General features: G+C 42.2%; 1 protein-coding gene and 1 pseudogene across 3 annotated transcripts in view; one reads left to right on the plus strand and one right to left on the minus strand.

Moving 5' to 3' along the window:
- CDKL5 (cyclin dependent kinase like 5) overlaps nt 1-17,033 on the minus strand; it is a 230,213-nt gene extending 213,180 nt beyond the window's left edge. For 2 of the 3 annotated variants that reach the window (XM_047715640.1, XM_047715635.1), the window contains exon 1: nt 16,943-17,033. The gene's annotated coding sequence lies outside the window, so the exon portion shown is untranslated. Of the gene's footprint in view, nt 1-1,270; nt 1,405-16,942 lie in introns of those variants that run through there. The other variant, XM_047715637.1, reaches the window with a different exon arrangement.
- A 2,965-nt stretch (nt 17,034-19,998) lies between these two features.
- Nucleotides 19,999-20,137, plus strand: LOC125092564 (uncharacterized; annotated as a pseudogene).
- The last annotated feature ends 2,947 nt before the right edge of the window (nt 20,138-23,084 follow it).

A 23,084-nucleotide genomic window follows, 5' to 3' on the forward strand; every position in this document is an offset into this window, starting at 1 on the left:
TCAGCGGGGAGGCTGCTTCTCTCTCTCTCTCTGCCGCTCCCCCTGCTGTGCTCTCTCTGTCAAATAAAATATATATATATATATATATGTATATATACATATATACATATATATATGTAAAATAAATTTAAAAATAAATCTTAAATTTTAAAAGAATTTACATTTGAAAAAATAGCCAAGTGTTTTTAGTGAAAATTCTCAATAAATGGTTTAACCAAATGACTAGACACCACTAAAGAGAAATTAGTCAACTGTAAAATGTGTGTCAGAAAATCACCCATAAGTAAAAATGGAAAATATTAAGCAACAGGGAGGACACAATGAAAAGATTAAAATACGTATCTAAATAGTTCCAGAACTGGAAAATGGAGAAGCAATATTTCAAAAGATAATGGCTAAGATTTTTTTTTAACAACTATAGGCATCATGAGTCTTCAGACTGATAAAGTATACGAAGTAAAAGCAAAACAAAAACAAATCTAGAGATATCATAAACTGCAGATCAAAAACAAAGAGAAAAACCTTAAAGGTAGCCCAAGGGAAAAAATAATTACCTACACATAAAGAAATAACGCCTGAACTGGCGAAAGACTTCTCATTAACAAGACTTTTTTTTCATTAACCAGAGTTGTCAAAATACAAGGGAATAATATTATGAAATTGCTGAGGGAAAATAATTGTCAACGTAAATTCTGCAGCCAGCTGAAAAATGATTCAAGAGAAAACATGAAGTAAAGACATTCAGAAATACCAAGATCAAGTTTACTACTAAAATGCCCTTAGTGAAAGAACTACTTAAGAACATTCTTTATAAAAAAGGAAACTGAACTCAAAATGGAGAAATTGAGTGAATGAAGAATGGTGAGCTAAGAAATTTGGAAAACATGTTGATGAGTAAACATGCACTATTTTTATAGGCTTAAGGTACCTTAGATAAGACAAAACTAAAGCATAAATAACTAACATGGAAAAGGGGATGAGGGTTAAAAGGTAAACCACTCTAAAACTTTTGCCTTATTCAGGAGGTTAGAGATATTAAGTTGAGACTTCGTTAAATGTGTGTGTTAAAATTTTAAGGGTAACCAAACTTCTGTCTTCCACCCTGGAATAAGAAAGCTGAAAGGAACACAGCTGCCCACACTTACAATGAAAAAGAGCTGGACTGATTTCAAATTCATGACTTTCTTTAAACCCATCACAGAACAACCAATTGGTTCAAAATCTTAGGAGAGGAGGCCTGCAAGGAGACAGGAGACAGCCTTGCGCTCACCTGGGGCAGACTGCAGCTGGACACTGAAAAGAAGAGTGCAGCTACAATAATTGGCAAGTTGATAAAAACCCAACATGGCTTTGCTGAAGGGACAGTGAAACCACTGGGGAGGTCAGAGAAATTGGGGAGACCCCAACCTTCTGCAGGATCTTCCTCCACCAACCCCACGAAACACTCACAGAGAGGAAAGAGCTCTAAGGATGCCCATTGTGATGCAGACCCAGTGGTGGGACAGGGGAAGGGAACAGCAACCAAGCCTCAGAAGCGAGAGAAGTCAGATCCTTCTCTCCGTATCTCAGCTAAAAAAGAAAAGTCTCATCAAGGCCAGTAAGTGCTTCTACCCTTACAGCGCTGGTAAAAACTCATTGCAGCTGGGGAAAGGGATGGGCACCCTACTCCTAGGAGAAGGGCAGATTACACATTGAGCCCACCACAAAAGCCAGGGTTGGGGCAAGGCTTTGGGACACTGAAGAGGCCTAAACCCGAGGAGAGGTTTAACCAGAACAACACTCCCCACCATCAATCCCCACCTCCAAGCTAACCAGCTTCCAGTAACCAACTTCAGGTAAACAGCAGAATACTACTGGCAGAGGAACAGGAGAAAACAAGATCACATAAGGAGACCCTCTCTGTGCCACAGTTCAAAAGAAACACCTGAAACTTAAAATAAACCAAACCCCGGGGTGCATATGTGACTCAGTCCATCAGGCATCCAACTCTTGGTTTCAGCTCAGGTCATGATCCTGGGGTCATGAGATCAAGCCTTACATCAAGCTCTGCACTCACCTGGAAGTCTGCTTCTCTCCCTCTGCCTCCCCGCTCACACAAGCGCACATGCACACACTTTCTCTCTCTCAAATAAATCTTTTAAAAGAATAAATTAAATAAATAAACCAATTCCCACCCCAATCACAACTATCTCTACGTGAATTTGAAGCCTGAGGTACACTAAGGGTAACCACAGCAACAACCAAACTCAAACCCAGCCCAACCCCTGACTAATTCAAAGCCTTGCCCAAAGGCGTAGCACAAGGAAAAATGTGCCCATTTACAGACATAAAAATTATGTACCTCAGTCTCTACTATTCTACAAAATAAGTCAGCCTTGCAACAAGGAAAAAAATCACAAGACATAAGAAAAGGCAAAGAAAAAACAACACTCAGAAAAGACAAAGAATGGGAGCGCCTGGGTGGCTCAGTGGGTTAAAGCCTCTGCCTTTGGCTCAGGTCATGATCCCAGGGTCCTGGGATCGAGCTCACATTGGGCTCTCTGCTCAGCGGGGAGCCTGCTTCCTCCTCTCTCTCTGCCTGCTTTTCTGTGATCTCTGTCAGTAAAATAAATAAATAAAATCTTTAAAAAAAAAAAAAGACAAAGAACATATCAAAACTGTACACAGACTCAGATTTTGGAAATATCTACAATTAAATTTAAAATATTATGAGTAACATGTCTAGAGCTCTAAACTAAAAGAAGAACATGCAAAATCAAGGATAATTCAGCAGAGAGATGCCAACTGTAAGAATAAAATGAGGGCTGTGTGGCTGGCTCAGTTAGTAGCGCATGTAACTCTCAGTCTCAAGGTCCCGAGTTCAAGTCCCATGTTGGGCTACTTAAATAAATAAATAAACAAACATACATACATACATAAAAGTGCTAAAAATGAAAAACACAGTTAAGAGAAATGAAGAGTTCCTTCAACAGGTTCTTCACTAGACTCAACTCAGCCAAGCAAAGAATCCATGAACTTGAAAATTGACCAGTAGGCATGACCCCAACCAAAACACTGCAAGAAAACATAGTGAAAAACAAAACAAAAACATTCAAGAGCTATGGGAAAATGTCAAAGGTTCTAACATACTGATAAATGGAACCACAGAAATAGAAGAATGGGACAAAAGAAATATTTGAAGAAATAATACCTGGAAATATTCCAAAATTAATAAGATACCTAACCACAAATCCCAAATGATCAGAAAATAGGAAGACAAACACCCTTCACCCCATAAAATTTATTGCCACTACTCAGCACCAACATCACTTGAGGCTGAATTCCACAAGCTCTGCCATTGCCACTCATTTAAAAAAAAAAAAAAAAAAATCAAGTGCGGACCAGATAGTTGAGTTCCAAGAGTATGTGACTCTTTTTTTTTTTTTTTTAAGATTTTATTTATTTATTTGACAGAGATCACAAGTAGGCAGAGAGGCAGGCAGGTTGCGGGGGAAGCAGGCTCCCCGCTGAGCAGAGAGCCCGATGCGGGACTCGATCCCAGGACCCCGAGAGCATGACCTGAGCCAAAGGCAGAGGCTTTAACCCACTGAGCCACCCAGACGTGTGACTCTTGATCTCAGGGTCGTGAGTTTGAGCCCCATGTTCAGTATAGAGATTACTCAAATAAATAAAACTTAAAAAAAAAAAAAAACACAAAAATCAAAATACCTCTGTTAATATGACCACCAGGTCATCAATTCAGCTACACATGATGGCCACCTCACAATGCTCTCCTCTATATACAAGTCTCACTCTGTGTAAATGACCGTTGAAACCTAGGTCACAAACCTACATCCTAGCTTTAAGAGATTGAGGATGTGAGTTTTCTGGGCAAGTGGGACCCATAATATGAGAAATTACCAAAATGTAGAGAAGATATTTAAAAGTCTAGGACAGCATGCTTAAAAACAGGGGGCACCTAGGTGGCTCAGTCAGTTAATCATCAGAGTCAATTTTGACTCAGGTCCTGAGCTCAGGGTTGTGAGATCGAGCCCCACCTTGCACTCCACGCTCAGTGTAGAGCCTACTTGAGATTCTCTCTCCCTCTCTCTCTGCCCCTCCCTCAACGTGCACACACGTGCACTCTCTCTAAATAAAGAAAAATCTTTAATAAATAAATAAAAACAAAAACAGGGGTACATGACTAGCTCAGTCGGAAGAGCATGTGAGTTGATCTCAGGGTTTTGGGTGCGAGCCCCACCTGGGTGTACAAATTACTTAAAAATAAGTAAGCTTTTGGGGTGCCTGGGTGGCTCAGTGGGTAAAGCCTCTACCTTCGGCTCAGGTCATGATCCCAGGGTCCTGGGATGGAGCCCCGCATTGGGCTCTCTGCTCAGCGGGGAGCCTGCTTCCCCTCCTCTCTCTCTCTGCCTGCCTCTCTGCCTACTTGTGATCTCTGTCTGTCAAATAAATAAACAAAATCTAAAAAAAAAAAAAAAAACTCAAAGCATATTATAAAAAAAAATAATAATAAGTAAATTTTTTTTAAAAAGCTATGTTTAGGGGCACCTGGGTGGCTCAGTCAGTTAAGCATCCAACACTTCGTTTCAGCTCAGGTTGTAATCTCAGGGTTGTGAGATCGAGCCCTGCATGAGCCTTGGTGCTCAGCACAGTCTGCTCAAGATTCTCTCCTTCTCATTTCCCCCTCACTCCCCTCCACCCCATGTGTGAGCACATTCTCTCTCTCTAATAAATAAATAAAATATTTTTTTAAAAAAGATCACGTTCGGGGCGCCTGGGTGGCTCAGTCGGTTAAGCAACTGCCTTCGGCTCAGGTCATGATCCTGGAGTCCCGGGATTGAGTCATAGGCTCCCAGCTCCAAAGGGAGTCTGCTTCTCCCTCAGACCTTCTCTCCTCTCATCCTCTGTCTCACTGTCTCCTTCTCAAATAAATAAATAAAATCTTTAAAAAAAAAATCATGTTCAAAAAAATTAAAGATTAAATAAAAACAAGGGGCACCTGGGTGGTATAGTCAGCTGGGTGTTTAACTCTTGTTTTTGGCTCAGGTTGTGATCTTGAGGTCATGAGACTGAGTCCCAGGTCAGGTTCCACACTCAGATTTGGGTTTCTCTTTCCCTCTCCCTCTGCCCCTCCCCTACTGCCGCACACTCTCACTCTCTCAAATATTTTTTGTTTTATTTTGTTTTTAAAGATTTTATTTATTTATTTGAGAGAGAGAGAGAGAGAGCACAAGCAAGGGAGAGGAACAGACAGAGAGGGAGAAGCAGGCAGCTGAGCAGGGAGCCCAAGAGGGGCTAGATCCCAGGACCTAGGATCATGACCTGAGCCAAAGGCAGACACTTAAACAACTCAGCCACCTAGGCGCCCAGTAAATAAATCTTTAAAAAAATTTTAAAAAGGCGGGGGGAGGGGGGGGCCTGGGGGGCTCAGTTGGTTAAGGGACTGCCTTCAGCTCAGGTCATGATCCCAGAATCCCAGGATCAAGTCCCATATCAGGCTCCCAGCTCCATGGGGAGTCTGCTTCTCCCTCTGACCTCCTTCCCTCTCATGCTCTCTCTCACTCTCTCTCTCAAATAAGTAAATAAAATATTTTTTAAAAATAAAATAAAAATGGGGGCACCTGTGTGGCTCAGTTGGTTAAGGAGCTGAGTCTTGATCTCCACTCAGGTTGAAATCGGGTTCCGTGCTCAGTGGGGAGTCTACTGGAGATTTTTCTCCCTCTCTCTTCCTCCTCTGGCTATCCTCCACTCTCTCCTCTAAAATAAATAAACAAACCTTTAAAAAAAAAAAACAAAAATAAAAAAACTTTCATCTAACCAACTAATGTTGTAGAGTGGATTCTTTAGTGAAGTCACAGCAGAGGCCATTTTACAAGGCACATATTTTATCTCACTATGGGAACACATTTAAAACCAGCCTCCCAAATAAAATCTTTTTAAAAAAAAATGTTGGGGGGGCGCCTGCCTGGGTGTCGAAGTTGTTAAGCATCTGCCTTTGGCTCCGATCAGGATCCCAGTGTCCTGGGATGGACCCCCACATTGGGCTCCCTGCTTGGTGGGAAGCCTGCTTCTCTCCTTCCCACGCCCTCTGCTTGCGTTCCCTCTCTCACTGTCTCTCTCTGTGCCAAATAAATAAAATCTTTAAAAAAAAAAAATAAAAATTTTGGGGGTGCCGGGGTGGCTCAGTGGGTTAAGCCTCTGCCTTCGGCTCAGGTCGTGATCTCAGGGTCCTGGGATCGAGTCCCGCATCGGACTCCCTTTCAGCGGGGAGCCTGCTTCCTCCTCTATCTCTGTCTGCCTGCTTGTGATCTCTCTCTGTCAAATAAATACTTAAAAAAAAAAAAAAAGTTGTAAAAAAATAAAAATTTTTAAAAAATAAAATAAAACCAGCCTCCCAGGGTGCATGGCTGGCTCAGTCAGCAGAGCAGCAACTCTTGATCTTGGGGTCTTCGGGTCATGAATTTAAACCCGATGTTGGACCTAGAGATTACTTTTTTTAAAAATCAATAAATAAAACCAGCCTCCCAATCTGAGGGACATGAACAGTAATCTGGAGGTGTGTGAAGTCTTATGGTAAACAAGCAAACACCTTCACAGAATGTCAGTTTTTGCTTAATGTACAATGCAGATATATAGAAGCACACCTATGCGTGCATACACGAGTTTGTTATGAAGCAGAACATAGCATTTCAATGAATTCATGCAATAAATCATGAAAATACTTAGAAGAAATGTCACTCTTCTAGTTGCGAATTTTGGCCTCCCCCTCATCTGTCATACTGTAAATGGTGGTAGAAAAGTTTCAGGGGTGCTACAGGGAGCCATTAGCACCTAGTTACACATCAGTGTGGATCCAACACACAGTTATGTCCAAGAGCACTGACCAGATACAAGACAAGCATGTCTGTTGGGCTAGCAGAGAGGAAGATCCACTAGATAGGTACCTGACAGAAAGGAGAAGCCTCGAGACAAGGAAGAAGGCACTGACACAAGGAGATGGGGAAGGGGGTCAGAAAAGATGCACCTTTCATAAGAGAAGTATTTGTCGAGCATTTCCTATGTGCCCGGTAACGCCCTAGATGCTGAGGCTGCACCAGTCAACACCATGCCTCCAGGAGCTTACAGCAGAAAACTGATACTAGCCATTTATCCATTTTACCAAAGGCCCACCCCTATTTAAATTCCTAGTTTCAGTATTTCCTATGTATACATCTATGTATAACATAGGAAAGTGAAAATGGACAGAAAAAAAGCCAATAAATGGTCATAAAGAAAGAAAAGATAAAAACATCAAAACAAAGCATGGGTGGCTCGTTTGGTCAAGAATCTGCCTTCAGTTCAGGTCATGATCCAGGAGTACCAGGAGTGCCAGGATGGAGCTCCCTCTCCCTCTGCTCCTCCCCCTGCTTGTGCTCTCTCTCTCTCACATGAATAAATAAAATCTTCATTTAAAAAAAAAAAAAGGCATGCAATACATAAATCCATGTTACTTCTTGCTATTTTTCCAATTTTACATGCTCATTCTTCGACCCATGTCTTTGAATACACTATCTGCTAGAAAGCCCCTTCCTTTCACTTGACATTCTGGGCCTCCTTTAAGACTCTTCACTGACACTCAAGAATCACACTGCCTTTCCCAGTCCCCTTAAGTCTGCATTAAGTGAACCACTTCAGGCCTAGAGTACCAGCACCCAGTATTTCCATCTGAATATGCATATCACCCTGCACTTTAGTCACGGCTCTTTGCCTCTTCTGCAGGATTACAAACTCCATGAGGGCATAACACTACAGCTTGGCTTTGTATCTCCATCACCTACCATGAAGCTGACACCAAGATTTTCAAATCATCACCCTTTAAGTCAGAGAAAGACAAATGAGGCCTTCCCTTCCCAACCCTGGGCAGAAGGATAGACTCAAGAGCACAACTCCAAATCAAGGACAATCACTGGATGCTAGAGAAACAACTAGCACAAAAACATCACTGTCAAACTCAAAGAGCTAAAATGAGGCAACTCTTCTAAAATAAATGTTCTGGGGGTGCCTGGGTGGCTCAGTTGTTAGGCATCTGTCTTCGGCTCAGGTCATGATCCCAGTGTCCTGGGATCAATCCCCATATCTGGGCTCCCTGCTCAGCGGGAAGCCTGCTTCTAACCTCTCCATCTCCCACACCCCCTGCTTCTGTTCCCTCTCTCACTGTCTGTCAAATAAATAAATAACCTTTAAAAAAATAAAACAAAATAAAATAAAAGTCCTGGGCTGAATAGGAAGCAAAAAAGTAATGTCAAAAACCACTGCACACTTCAAGTTACCAGCACAGGGGCGGGGGGTGGGGGGGGGCGTTGATTAAGGCAACACAGAGAGAATACAGAGCAGGTATAGAATGGTCCAGAAAAAGCCTAAGAACTCAAGGCCAAAGTAAGCTAAGTTAGAGGCTGCATCAAAATAGATTTCAAAAGAAATACTTGAAGAAGGAGGTGATGCTGTAGTTATTCTTTGTATATATGTGGAGGACAAAACCGTGCAACAGCATTCTCTACAGGCACAAACAGCTTTACATCAAAGAAGACTTCATTACTCGATAATAAAAGCAAGCAAAAATTTAGCATGGCTGATGAATTCCAAAAAGAAGTGAGCATGTAGGAACACATACTGTAGAACGAGAAAGAAACAAATCAGCATATATAAAATAAAACCTTTGTAGCACTTTGATACATATAAGCTCACTTGAACATAAAAAGCTCACAGAGACCAGTTTAATATAAAAGATAAGGTCACAGAATGTGAATCAGATTTGGAAATGGCACTTAATGACCAAAGATCCGTATTCCTACACAGTATTAACAAAATTCTCTAAAAACATTATAGGTGCCCAAATGAGATTTCATAACATATGAAATAGCATAAATGCTGAAAATATTAAACTAGACCTAAGACATTATATTTGAGGGGAAAAAAGAATAAAGCAAATTTAATGCTGATATTTAATGAAACATTTCATTAAAACATTAAATACCTTGAGCAGATTAAAAGTGGGGGGGGGGGTGGCAGTGAGGAATTTTAAGTTTAAATATGGAAAAGAGCTGACACTATTAGAAAAAAAATTAACTCGGTTATAAATAGAAATGACATTCCTATATAAGGTTAACAGAATGGTGAAGGATAAAAGGAGCCTTTAGAAAATCAAGGGTAATTTCTACAAAAACAATGAAAAGACTATCACAGATGACAATCAATCAAAAAAGCAGTTGCAAAAATTTTAGTGAGATGAGGGAAGAATATTTTACCTCGCACAGATTATGACCTTTCTGGTAAATTATCAAGGTTCCATTGAGCTAAAACTCTGGGGTTTTGTTTTGTTTTGTTTTGGGGAGGAGGAGGGAGCATTTCATTTCCTGTCACACCCCTGCTTAAAACCTTCAATAGTTTGCCAGAGGACTTTGGACAAGCTCAAAAACCGAGTAGATGGCCTACCAAGCCTTTTTAGGACTTGGTCCTTACCTAACTCTGCTTCACCACTTGCTTCTCTACTTTCCAGTCATTTTGGATTTATTTTCAGTTCTTTAAAAGGTTGTTTTTCAAAAGCCTCTATCTCTCTCACCCTGCCTGAGGGCATTTGTACCTGATGGCCTGGAAAACTTATTTCCCTAACTAGACAGGCCCTTCTCATCCTTCCTGTCTCACTTAAATGTTAACTCCCCAATGTAGCCTTCCTACCTGCTCCCCGCAAGGACAGATTCCAATCCCTACCCTGTTACATAATCCCATAGCGCCTTGTATTTTGCTTCTGACTCAACTTGAAACTATAAATTCTTTAAGGGCAAGGCTTCCCTAAAAAAAGTGGGGGGGGGGGGGACTGGTGGCTCAGTCAGTTGAGCATCCCACTCTCGGTTTTGACTCAGGTTATAATCTCACAATCTCAGGGTCATGGAATAGAGCCCCAAGTAGGGCTCCAAGTTCAGCATGGAGTCTGCTTGGATTCTCTCTCTCTCTCTCTCTCCCTCCCTCCCCCCGGACCCCTCCCCCAGCATGCACATGGCTCTAATAAATAAATCTTTTTTTTTAAAGATTTTATTTATTTATTTGACAGACAGAGATCACAAGTAGGCAGAGAGGCAGACAGATAGAGAGGGGAAAGCAGGCTCCCTGCTGAGCAGAGAGCCTGACGCGGGGCTCGATCCCAGGACCCTGAGATCATGACCGGAGCTGAATGCAGAGGCTTAACCCACTGAGCCACCCAGGCGCCCCTCTAATAAATAAATCTTTAAAAATAAAAAAATAAATAAAAAATTTTAAAAGAGGGCGCCTGGAAGGCTCAGTGGGTTAAGCCTCTGCCTTTGGCTCAGGTCATGATCTCAGAGTCCTGGAATCAAGTCCCACATCAGGCTCTCTGTTCAGCAAGGAGCCTGCTTCCTTCTCTCTCTCTCTCTCTCTCTCTCTCTCTCTCTCTCTGCCTGCCTCCCTGCCTACTTGTGATCTCTCTCTCTGTCAAATAAATAAATAAAATCTTTTTTTAAAAAATTTTTTTAATTAAAAAAAAGAAAAAAAGAAAGAAAGGGCAAGCCTTCATCTTTTACCTATTACCCTATCCATCTTCCACCACAGTTTGGTACACAGAAGATAGTATTTCTTAAATGAAGGACAGATCCACAGGATGTAGGACAGGTTATTTTAGAAAGAAATAATTGATAAAGTATGAAATACCAATTTGCACAAAATTAGATTTTGTCCATCTCAACTGTTTTCCATTATTAACAATTAAAACAAAACCTTCTTTTGGGGGGGGAACCTTTTCATTTGCAATACTAATCTTAAAATTTTAGTGGTAATATTACTAATAACAATTACAGTACTAGCAGGGCACCTGGCTGACTCAGTCAGTTCAGCATGCAACTCTTGATCTCAGGGTCCCGAGTTTAAGGCCCACACTGGACACAGAACCTACTTAAAAAAAAAAAAAAATTACAGTACTAGTAATTAAAGTTAATACATTCTGTGAGAGACTAACAAACCAGATGGGGTGTGTGGATAAATTCTAGGATATGAACCAACTTTTGTAATCTCTGAAAAATTCTATCTATCAGGAAACTAGTTTCCACCCAGCCAGTATCAGAGTGATTGGGCAAACCCAAGTCAGTAAGCTCTGCTTCAACTATTACTTATCACCATTCACCATTTTTTATCTGCCATATCTTCCTTAAGTGAATGTATGTGTGCTTAATCTGATTATTACGATAGGATCTTACACTGCCAAGAACCTAATCTTCAGGCATAATACAAAAGACAAATATAAAACTGAGATCAAAAATTGCAACTTATCTAGGGCCTGTGGCTGGTTCAGCTGGAAGAACATGCGATTCTTGATTTCAGGGATTGTGAGTTTGAGCCCCACACTGGGCGTAGAGATTACACTAATAAATAAACTTTAAAAAATAATAAAGTTGCAACTTACAAAAAAGGGGGGTAGTCCTTAAAAATAAATAGATAACATATTCATCTATGTTTTTTAACTTCCAGAAATTAAAGTTGGCACATTCAAAATGCCTATCTCCCTCTAATCAAAAAGGTTACACTGTCAGAAAGCACTTCATTATGTAACTATTTGACATTAGATCTTTCTCTTACAAAGAATACAAAGTAACAACAGAATCATACAGCCATAGCTGTTAAACAGTTAAAAAAAAAAACAAAAACAAAAAGTAAACCTACTTCAAACCAGTTATAACTGAATTTACAGTAAACCATTATTATCAGAGCAGTGCTGTGTCCAATCTGTTTGTTATTAAAAATCCAGACAAAATCTACCACTCAAGGAGTTATTGATTTACCTGCCTGGCACTTGTAAGGGTCACTTTCTATAGAGAAACATTCAACTAAAAGCAATGAAAGTTTGTTTCCAAAACACTTTACACTTCCAACCAAAAATTGCCTTCTTCTATTCTGTGTACCCAAAAAACAACATCCCTAAACTATCCTATCAACAATGTCCATCTACACATGCAGTACATTGAGCAAAGGTGAGCAACTGGGAGCGTGGAGATCAGCCCATGCTGTACAAGTCGTTCCCAAGGTAGCTTCACTCCCACACCTATTCTTTCAGGGTAACTAAAAAGAAAATGATGCAGGCAGGAAAACAGCTGTAGCTACGGTACCTTGCAGGTTGTGTCTAAATCCCACAAGCAACTGTTTAGCTCTCTTAATGATGGGTCTTGTAACACACACACATAATCACAAGAGGCTTCAAGAGGCAGAAAATTCTACTTTCAAGCAGAAACATTTTTGTCAGAGTCCAACTTATATGTATTAAGAAGCAACAATGACACGTCTCTGTAAACTTCATTTACCTCCAGGTTTTATTTCACTTAAGTCATAACAATTACAGAAGAGATACCCATCTGCAAATTGTAGTGGCTGCCATTTAGAGTGCATCTAAACCACAAAACTGATTTCAAGGAATATCTTCACCATCTTTATTAGTGTAGCAAATTTAATCAAAGTCAGTCAAAAGTTACAGTGGAACATGCAGAAACATGAAATACCAAGTAGTTAATTAGAAACAGCTACATCATTTTGGGTGTAAATAATTATGTACAACCTTCATTTATGAAGAAACAGAATTAGTGACCCTCCATTATAAAAATCTACCCTTCCAGGGGCACCTGGGTGGCTCAGTGGGTTAAGCCTCTGCCTTTGACTCAGGTCATGGTCTCAGGGTCCTGGGATCGAGACCTGCATCGGGATCTCTGCTCGGCGGGGAGCCTGCTTCCCCCTCTCTCTCACTTGCCTGTCTGACCACTTGTGATCTCTCTGTGTCAAATAAATAAATAAAATCTAAAAAAAAAGAAGTCTACACTTCCAGTTGTCCTATCCATAAGTGCTGATGGATCTGAGTCCAGCCTCCTCCCACATGACTAAAGGTCAGGCGGCCTTACCGATGTAGTTAACTATACAGGAGGCATATTTAGACCTCTAGTACCACCCCAGAAGTGACTTTTCAGTAGGACCTCAAAATATGTTTGCACAATCAGATTCCTAAAGAGAAGCAGAAAGCATGTTTTGAAGAACACAGGTTCAAGTCAGACGGATTTGGATGAAACTGCCTCTGCTACAGCCTAGCTGGGTAATCTGAGCAAATTATTTTCTCTCTGAGCCCATCTGATCAAATGTTTAGGAAAATAAGGAAAATATCTACCTCACACAGGTATTGTGAGAACACACACACACACACACATCTATCCATGCAAATGAATTATTTACTATAGCATCTGGTCTTCAGTAAGGCTCAGTAAATACTACGTTATAACTTAATTATTATAAAGACTACCCAAAAGAGAGACCACTCCCAAAACATGACCTTAATTAGAACTGTTTCCAACACAAATGTTTCTGAGAGCTTAATTCAAAATGTTGACAATCAATTTCAAAGACCTGAATGGGCTAGGTCCTTTATTTTAACCTTGTAAGTAATTTTCTGTTAATTCCAAAATCTTCATTGTCTAAATGTTATCAGGTTCTTTAGGTAGAAACTCCTCGCTCAGTTTTCATACCCACTGAAAGAACGCACCCAACTTCATATCTCAGTATCATGAAGTAAATGTACAAACTTGAATAAGAAAGGAGGCCAAACCTTTGAGTAATCTAGCCATCATGCGCTGCTGTATATGAAGGAAACATTCTAGAAATTATCAATAATTTAAATCCAAACACAAAAGTGATGCATTGTCAATAAAACATTTCCAATGTTGAGTTTAAGATTCAATTGGAAAACTCTCCCAAACAGAAAGTTTAAACTTAGTCTTTTAATTGCAGTGTTTTCCTAAGTTGAAATATGTGACCCAATTGACAACATCAGATGATAAAGAACCTTTGAGATTCTATCTCCTTCTCTACCAAGGAATTTGATGCTACAAACAAAACAACCTTTGGAATCAAAAACAATCAAATTCTGAGTAAACAGCCTTTTACTATGTAGAAAGCAAGTCCACACTTAAAATTTTGCTATTCTCATACCAAAGTTAAGGGTTATCTAAAAGATTTCCCTCACATTCTGGGTCTGTGTATGTGGGTGGTTTCTTCTAAATGCCTTATTATTTGGTATCAATTTATCACATGAAAAAATCTTGTCCGCACATTTACTGCCAAAAATAAAGCACTAAGCTAACATACCTTCTCAAACCTAGAAGAAATAAAAGAGATAACTACCAAAGTTATCAAAATGGAAGGGAAAAAAAGGTGAACTTTTAACAGACGTTTATTTTCTTGGTTCACTTCCTTACAAATTTCCTACACCCATATTCTTAGATATAGCTGAATTTTCTATCACAAAGTAAACTGAAACACAAATCATAATGAAAGGTTAAATTTCTGCAACAGAAGCCACTGTCATTTCCAACAATGCAACTATTGTTGAGTCTCTCACAGATTCTTGGACACAGTGGTGAAGCAAGGCTGGGGGGGGGAAAGGCATACTTGAAGGAATTTCTTCACTTCTGTATTTTAGTTTGTAATGGAACAATACTGCACCTTCAAAGTAGAAATACCATGTAAAATCTGGTTCTCGTTAAATGACTTCCTTAACCCCATGCAACATATCTGGAACAGAATACAACTGATTCGCAATCAGTCAACCTTCTATTACTCATCTATGCGAGATGGCCCTGCAATTTCCCTCCATGGGAGCCTTTTCTTCTAAAACCCCGGGGAATACTGTAGATGCCACACTCCAATTTAAATGACTGCAAGAAAATTGCAGTGAAAATAATGGCAGATTTAGTCTGGGGAACTTGCATAAGTCTCAAAAACCTGAAATAAGGGGTAAAAAACAAAAACCCTTCCACAAGCCCCTAAATCATGACTAAATTATAAATCTGACCAGGAAAAAAGAAATTCTCTCTGGAGAAAGAATGTTTATTTCTAATGTTTTTTAACATATCAAGTTTTGTTTTAAAAAAATTAATCTTAGGAAACATGCCACATCAGCAAACCTAGAATACAAGATGCACATATTTATACACACACACATGCATCAAATTAATCACTGCATTATGTTTAAAAGGCAAGACAATACAACAAGATTTGACACTCCAGTTGAAGACCCTCCAAACTCTTCTGAAATGGTCGATTATTTAACACTCTCGGAATGATTAACTTTATTTAGCATGCCTCTTTTGGAATTTTATTATTTAATACAGCCAAACCGATTTTTTTTCTTCCATCTTATTTAGGTTTCCTTGTACTTGCGAAATGCTCAGCATACACTGTGCTGGCAGCTTTAGTTCTGCAGCCTCTTTCTTCTGGTTCCTTCCCCCCTCACCCAACCCCCCCTACCCCCCACCCTGAAAAAAAAGATTTCCTTCCCAAATGTTCTCTTCTCTGCATTTGTCAACAGAAACACCCACTGGTGGTGTCAAACTGGTAATACTGCTGCAGGCTTCCTTACTCCTGTTCCAGCGTGAACGCCAAAAATGCTCAAACCTAAAATAGTACTTTTAATAAAGAAATTAGAAAAATTGCTAAGATACTCAAGTACCATGTTCTCAAAAAGAGGCACACCTTTTTAAAATATGTATTATTCATGAACCGTAATTGGGTTGCTAAATGTAAGATTATACTACCCCCCCCAACACTAAACACATAAGTAAACATAGGTTCTTCACATTTTACGAATAAAATGTTTTAAAACACTTAAGTTAAAAAAAATTACGTCTAAATGTCGTTCACATATAATTCCGAATAGCCTCCGTAAAGATGCCTTTTTTGTAACCCAACAGCAAGAAAGGCGCAAGCTGGAAATGTTACCTAAAACGACAATCCTATTCTATACGTATGTACGTCTCCCGTTCCAGCCAAAAGCTCTCAGACAAATTAATTTGTGTAATCTCTTACATTAACTACATAACCATTACGTCCAAACAAACCTAGTTCAGATTCACAGACGGAAATTATTCTGTGTCTGCAATACTTTCTAAAATCAGCCTAAATTTCAGCCAATTAAAATAGATTGTGTTAACAGAACACTGACCTGCAACTACTTAAATATCACAGCATCCGCCTAATCTTGCTGTGGAGATACTAAGGTCAGGCATCAGTGCTTTAACACTCAAGTGAAGCGAAGAAAGAAAAAGGAAGGAAAAAAAAAAAAAAACCCTCAAGGAAGATCTGCCTTTACACGAAAATACGTTCGGGTTATTTTTCCCCCAACGTGGGCATAAAACGTGTCAATGCGAGAAGGACCTGTTCGTTTGGAAATGGTTCCAAACCCCAGGATTTCATTTCTATGAGGGTCCAAAGGCTGCGAAGGTCTGGGAAGCGGCCAATTTCTGCTTCTCCCCACTATGCCAGTCGGGAACTTCACAGCAACGCCTGAAACTTGTTGGGAGGAGGCTGGAAGAGATGCGGGGCAGGCGGTGGGTCCTTCGCCCACCCTCGCGGGCAGCCAAGGTCAGCAGGGCCCGGGCTCCAGCCCCGGCTCGCAGCCCCCGGCGGGTCCCGGACTCCCTCCGAACTCGGGCTGGGGGCTCCGCCGCACAGGCTCCTCCTCGGCGCCGGCGGGAAGGGGCTTCCCTCGCCGCAAGCCCCGGGGAGCTCTCGCCGCGGGGGCGGCGGGGCGGGAACGCCGCAGACCCGCTGCTGAGGGGAGCCCCGCTTGGCTGCCGCGACCCGCCGCCCCTCCTCATATCCTCTAGTCTCCCCACGCCCCAAAATTCAGACCCAAACTCTCGCCGGGGAAGCCCTTCCACTGGCGCAATGGGGCGCTGAGGAGGGGCCACTCCAAACTGGAGCACCCTCGTCGCGTCGCCCTGTTCTGGGGGAACCTGCGCCGCCGCCCCTTCTCACGTCTGCCCGGGGGGACCGGGTGGGTCCCCTGTCTCAGAAGAAGATGGGTGGCGCGAAACCGACGTGGGGCACGAAGGCCTGATGGGCGGGTGGCGGCTCAACTACTCACCCAGCCGAGTCCCCCACCTCCAGCCGGGGACCCCACAGCTCCTGAAGCCGCCGTCGCCGATTTACCTTTCCCAGTGGCACGGACAACTAATGGAAACCTCCGGCCCCGCCCTCTCGCCGAAGCGAACGCGCAGCCTAATTTGCTAACTGGCCCGCCCTGGCCGTCCGGTTCGGGCCAATAAAGAAGCTTCGAACACCCAGCCAGGTCCCGCCCCTGCCCCGCCCACTTCTGGTAGAAACCAATGCGGAAAGAGCGCTCGTCCTCGAGCTCGGGCCCGCGCGCCCCGCCCGCGCCGCTCGTGCTCGGCCCCAGAAGCCTAAGAAGGCTGGCTTCTTGTATAAGCTCGCGCGCGCGCGCGCTCACGCGCGCGCCGCATCTCCTCGCGGGCCAGGTTTGGTTGTCCAGCCAGACCCCAGCAACCTGGGCTGGGAGGCTGGGAGGGGCGGGGCCCGAGACTTGAGCGGTCGCGGGGAGGGGTTTGGGGGCAGGGTGGGGGGGGGGGGGGGGGGGGGGGGGGGGGAGGGGCGGGGAAGATCGTGACTAAGAAAGGGGCGGCTGCGGGGGGTGGAGGGCCAAAGAGGCCCGGGAATCCGCCTCTCACTGCGGAAAAAAAAAAGGGGAATCCTGCCTGCGGCACAGCTATCCTGGCCTCCCTCCAGAGGGACACGTGCGGGGGGGTCGGGAGGGGTGGGTCGTGGAAGAGCGCAAAGAACACATTTGGGGTGGGAGCCGAGGCACTACTTGGAAATAAAGGATGGAGGACGGTTTATCTCTGTCTTTGGTAAAAATGATATCGAAGTCCATTGCAGCTTCTGCCCAACTGTTGGCAGCTGTTCGTGCACACTCACACGCGCACATACACACACATTCACACATAAGCTCATCCATCAGCCTGCGGTCCCTTGGGTGAATTTGGAGCAAAGAACTAGTAGCCTGAGGATTCCTTACACAGCAGCTGGATGCATGCAAAAGGCTGTTGCAGCAGAGGCATCAACCCACAGTTCAGGTCCAATGCTCCGCCACACAAGATTCCCCAGCTGGCAATGAAGTCATCCACCCCACCAGCAGAAATGTAAAGATCTTAACACCTACCAAGGATCAGGTTTCCAATGAGGATAAGGAGATGATGAAATGGAAAGAGATACATTTCCAATGCCACTTTTTGAAAATTAAGAAGAATAATCATCTTGTTTAAAGGCATTGTGGACAAATCTCTGTAAAGCTGCATAGTAATTTCCGCTTAAAGCAAAGAGGGAAAATGGGTTTTTTTCTGGTTTGGGAAAAGCACAGAAAAGCAGTCTATGAGGTCATAGCAGCCACCAAATGAGAAATAAGCACTACTGTGCAGTAATGGGAAATAGATACCTTGGATTAAATCCACTTAATCTATTCCTGTCCTGAATCTGGTAACAATATGTAACAACATGCTGGGTTTGGCCACTTGTGGTGCCAAGACACTAGAGTTTTCTTTTTCATAGCATGGTGACTATTTCATGAGGGAATGAAGGTGCCTGTTTTCCCTTCAGCTTTTCAGGAAGCATATTAGAAAAATTTTCAGGTAGGAACAGTGAATTAGCAGTGAGGGGAAAATGGAGTCAGAGCCAACAGCAGATCTCTGCGGAGTCTCCTGCCTCCTCCTGATGCAAAGTAACAGAGCCGTGACCTAGAGCATCACCCAAGTGGAGCCAGAATTCCTGGGCCAATCATGCCATTTTCATCCCTGTGTGTTAGTACCTTCGAGCATGACTTCTGAATCAAATGAAGAATGGTTTATCCGTATAGACTGAGAAAAACCAATAACTGAATATTCATTGATACAGGTCCAGTTTAGTTTTAAGTGGTGATATTAGATGTTTTATAATGTGCTCCCCCCATATGTAACCATGACTTTCCACTTAGGGACATTTACTTTGATCTGGTTTTGAGGACTTGATGAAGGGTTTCTTGGAACCACATCCAGTTCGGTTCATGGCAATATTGATCAAAAGTATATATTTTCTAGGCCAATAAGAGTTAAAAAGTACCAGGCTGCCATTTAACTGAGCTCTTTTCTTATGTAGAAAGAACACTAATACTTAACCACTGAATGAATGCCTGCTCTGTGCCAAGAATTTTACATACATTTAGAGCTGCCAGATAAAATACAGGAGGTCTGTTAAATTTGAATTTCAGATAAGCAGTAAGTAACTTTTTAGTGTAAGTATGTATTTTTATCCTGGATACATGTGGAACAAGGGTAGAAGACTAAATAAGCTTTCTAATCATTGTCCAAAAAATCATTTTTGAAATTGCCCCTCTGGGCCCAGACCTCAGAACAAAATTGGGATCTGGGAGAAAAGCTTAAGAACCAAATCAATGTGTCCCTGTGTAGTGTTTGTAGAAAGAGGTGCCCATACTTACACTGAAAAATCTTTGGCTTTTTATCTGAAATTCAAATTTAACTGGGAATCCTGTATTTTTTTATTCGGTAAATCTGGCAACCCTACATATATTATTTCTGAGGCTCACGATTCTCTGAAATATCTTCTGTTAGGTCACCTTTTTCTAGATGAAGCCAGGGTGGAAAGTGTTTATCAGTCAATCAGTGACTAAGTCCCAATTAGACTAAAGGAAAGGACTTAACATCCTATGATTTGAGGGAAACATTTTCCTTTCTACCCTGCTGGATGAACAAGGAAGCAAGAACCTGAGTTGCCTCTGGCAGCCATTTTGTGATTGGAAAACCAAACTTTGGTCAAAGTCACTACATAAGGCAGAGTTGAAAAATAGAAAAAAGAAGCAAACAAAAAACCTGGGTTCTTGATGACAACACCGAGTTGCTTAATTAAGCAAATTCTGCCCTTGCCTTGCATTTAAGACCCGTTTGAGTCAAAGTTTCTGTTAGATGCCTCAAGACTATCCCACTACAGAGCCCATGTGTGCTACTCATTATTGGTCTCAGTAATAAATGAATAAATGTCCATCAAGATGTAAGACATTGTTATTCTGGTTACACATTGGGCAGGTCTGGAAGACTAAATAAAACTTCTAATCATTGTCAAAAAGCATTTATTTTGATACTTACCTGGCAGGGAAGATACCAAGATCACGAGGTGGTTCTCTCGGGGCAAGTCTTGTCCACTACACTCAGGTCATTCTGACCCCAGCGATTTCCCCAAATGTGGGAAACTCAACTGCAACTTCTGTTGGTGTGCTGGGCGGGGGGGGGGGGGGGGGGGGGGGGGGGGGGCAGTGACACGAATCATATGTGAAATGCCTGTTGGGCTTAGACCTCATAATGCAATCAAGATCTAGGAGAAAAACTTAAAAATCAAATCAATGTGTAAATTTTTTAAAGATTTTATTTATTTATTTTGACAGGGAGAGAAAGAGTGAGAGCACAAGCAGGGATAGTGGGAGAGGGAGAAGCAGGCTCCCCACTGAGCCCCTGGGAGCCAGATGGGGGGCTTGATCCCAGGACCCTGGGATCATGACCCAAGCAGAAGGCAGATGCTTAACCAACTGAGCCACCTAGGCCCCCCATTGTGTAAATTTGTAGGTTTTGTAGGAAGAGGTGAGCCTTAGTTATTCCTTGGCCCTGCTCAGAGCTTAAACCAGACTGTCACATCTTACATGTTTTCATTTAAAGTTCATGCCATTTGGGAAAATGTCATTTTAGAAACGCGAATCCAGTACCTTATTTTAAACTATTAAAACCTCTCCCTTATCCTCTAGGCACTAAGTTTAACCACAAACAGTGTGGAAAGAACAGAAATGTCAGCCTCAAAAGACCCAAGAGGGAAAACCACACCAGAATAGAATACCATACGAAAGTGGATGGTTGGCAAAGCAGTGTAGTTAAGTGGCTAAAACCATAGGCCTGGGAGCCAGATTGCCTGCATTTAAATGCCAGGTCTCGTTATGTCCCTGGACAAATTGTTCAACTTCTCTGTGCCTCAGTTTCTTCCTGTATAAAACGGGTAGATGATGATAATAGTAGTTCTCACCATGGGGTGCCTGGTTGGCTCAGTCGGTTGAGCGGTTGAGCGTCTGCCTTTGGCTCAGGTCATATTCCCAAGGTCCTGGGATCGAGCCCTGCATTGGGCTCTCTGCTCAGCGGGGGAGCCTGCTTCCCCTCTCTCTCTGCCTATCTCTCTGCTTACTTGTGATCACTCTATCTCTCTCTGTCAAATAAATAAATAAAATATTTTAAAAAGAAAAAAAGGATTAACTGTTACTGAGCAGTATCAGTTCTGGGGGTGGTATAAACCTGAAGCAGTTTACTTTTCTCAATCACTACTTCGAACCATGTATTTTTTTATGTATAAATGAGATATAATATCCCATTAGTTTCAGGTGTGCATCATAGTGATATATTTTTATACACTGTAAAATGATCACCCCAATAAGTCTAGTTACCCTCTGTCAATGTACGGTTAATACAATATTACTAACTGTGATACACACACACCCTCACATATATTTCCTATGCTGTATAAGACATCACCATAACTTATTTATTTTATAACTGGAAGTTTATACCTCTTAATCCCCTTCACCTATTTCACCTAAGAACCATGGTTGTTTTTTGTGGGTTTTTTTCGTTTTTTTTTTTTTTTAAGATTTTATTTATTTATTTGACAGAGAGAGACCGCAAGTAGGCAGAGAGGCAGGCAGAGAGAGAGGAAGGGAAGCAGGCTCCCCGCTGAGCAGAGAGCCCAATGCGGGGCTCGATCCCAGGACCCTGGGATCATGACCTGAGCCGAAGGCAGAGGCTTTAACCCACTGAGCCACCCAGGCACCCCAAGAACCATGTTTTTATGGCAAATTTGCCCTTCATGTCCCTTCTCATCTTGCACAGTTTTTCTGACTTTACAGTCTTTTTCTGCTATTAAAAATCAATCCAGGGCGCCTTCTCAGGTCATGACCCTCTATGCCTTCCCTAGGCATTTCCCTCTAGCCCCTCATCTTGGCTGTAGTTGACCTTTGTGTAGAGGGCATCTGAATGACAAGTGTAAATCCTCCTTCCAGTTCCCATCCCCAGAACCACCACCCACAGACTGTAGCTGTCACTTCTCCAACAGAAGCCCTCCTAAGTGGAGGCAGCAGGAAAAATCTCTCTCAAGATACTTTACCCATTTGTCAACAACACACCAAAAACAAGCCAGAATCTCCCAAGGTTAACTAAATAAAAGTGAGAGTTCCAATAACTCAAAGAACGACTCCAGCATCCTAAAAGCATGTTTCCATGTTTACTGCCTGGATCTGAATAACAGTTTCACTGGTTCAAGTAGTGTGTGACTTTGAAGTTACTCTCTCTGTGTCTTGGTCTCCTCACCTGGAGTAGGGGAATAATAACAAGTTTTTATGAAGATTAAGGTAGGGTTAGATGAGTTCATGTATGTAAGGCGCTTGAAGCAGTTCTGGCTCAAGAAACTGATCGATAAATGCTAATTGCTATCATTATACACCAGGCATTGTGTATATATCATCTCCTTTAATCCTCGTATTGACTCAATGAGTGATGTCTTAGTTTGGGTTTCCCCAAAGGCAGACCCTGAGACAGTGATGTGAGTGTAAGTAGTGTTATTTGAGAGTCGATCCCAAGAAACACCAGAAGATGAGTGGGCTAGTGAGACAGGGAAGAAAAGGAAGCCAGTAAGAGGTGTGTTAGCACGGCACTTAGCACTGTGGGCGACTGGAGCTCAACAGGATTTGCTGGGAACTGCTGGGAGATGATGTAGAACCTTCTCCCCTTCCAGGAGAGAATACGTTAGTGTCTTAAACCAGATGAAACCATATTTCCCTAGCTAAACAACAGTTTATTCATCTTCCTTTAGAAATAATATTAATCAGTGGAACCTGGTTGGCTCAGTTAGTTGGGCGACCAATGCTTGATTTCAACTTGGATCATGATCTCAAGGTCATGAGATCAAGCCCCGTGTTGAGCTCCATGCTGAGTATGGAGCCTGCTTGGGATTCTCTCTCTCTCCCTGCCCCTGGGCTCTCCCACACTCTCTCTCTCTCTCTCTCTCGAAGAAGAAGAAGAAGAAGAAGAAGAAGAAGAACATTAGTCAACATTTATTGAGCATTTTACATGGATTGTCATTTAATCCTCACAATATCCATATAAAGTCATGTAGCGGTTTTAAGATCTCCTCAT

Source organism: Lutra lutra, chromosome X, assembly GCF_902655055.1.
Source record: "Lutra lutra chromosome X, mLutLut1.2, whole genome shotgun sequence".
NCBI classification, from domain to species: domain Eukaryota; kingdom Metazoa; phylum Chordata; class Mammalia; order Carnivora; family Mustelidae; genus Lutra; species Lutra lutra.